The 938-nt window shown below is 33.2% G+C and overlaps 1 non-coding gene across 1 annotated transcript; it reads left to right on the top strand.

The window, feature by feature from the left end:
- The first annotated feature begins 206 nt into the window (after positions 1-206).
- On the top strand, positions 207-279 carry TRNAE-CUC (transfer RNA glutamic acid (anticodon CUC)). Its single transcript has one exon. It is a non-coding gene; the product is annotated as a tRNA-Glu (tRNA).
- The last annotated feature ends 659 nt before the right edge of the window (positions 280-938 follow it).

The following is a 938-nucleotide window of genomic DNA, read 5'->3' as shown; positions in this document are numbered from 1 at the left end:
TACATGGCGTAGGTCGATCTTTAAAAAAGCTCATTGCTAATAAATTCAGTGGCCAGAACTTTTCACTTATATTAATAAATTCATTTTACCTTTCCCCTAAAAAAAAAAAAAGTTTAAGCGCATCCATCCGACACACAAAAGGTGTGTTGAGGAAAAAAGTTTATGATACCCGTTATAACTGTTAGTGCTGACAGTTTTGTCATCTCTCCGTTGTAGTCTAGTTGGTTAGGATACTCGGCTCTCACCCGAGAGACCCGGGTTCAAGTCCCGGCAACGGAATGTTTATTTTTTGGCTTCCGTAGTGTTGCCTTCAAGATAATTAAATATGAGCACCAGAAAGTAGATGAAAATACAATATATGAACACTTGAATTTCTTAAAGCTTCTCTTCTCACATAATTCTTTGTGAAAATACAATAAGCAACACATCTTTCTTTTATTTCCTTTAATGAAACCAAAACTTGGGTGAAGCATCATATGTGCTTGAAACCAAAACTTGGGTGAAGCATCATATGTGCTTGAAATCAAAACTTTCAGAGATAGAAAGTCTCAGGTGTTATGACAAAGTCAAAAAAGATATCTTGACTATATAAGAAGAAATTAAGAATGAAAAACAATAAAGTTAGGTCAACCCTTGTTGTGAAATGATGAAAGTAATTAAGAGTGATTGTCCAAAAGATAAATGAAAAGTTACTAAGTCCCATATACTCAAGCAGTTGATGTACACACTAGACTAGACATTAGCTTTGCAATGAGTCTATTGAATAGATACCTAAGCAATTTTGACATTCTTCATTAGAAAATAATAAAAAAAATCTTTAGATATCTTAAAAAAATTAAGTGACTTAAGTTGTATTAGCAAGCTGATAAGCTAAAGCTTATTGGTTATTCTGATGCTGACTTCAGGTAGCATTGATGATGACAAATCTGCTTCTAGAT

Source organism: Nuphar pumila, chromosome 3 (genome assembly GCF_984573655.1).
Source record: "Nuphar pumila chromosome 3, dmNupPumi1.hap1.1, whole genome shotgun sequence".
NCBI classification, from domain to species: Eukaryota; Viridiplantae; Streptophyta; class Magnoliopsida; order Nymphaeales; family Nymphaeaceae; genus Nuphar; species Nuphar pumila.
The sequence above is the reverse complement of the archived record's forward strand: the minus strand, read 5'-3'. Positions and strand labels throughout refer to the sequence as shown.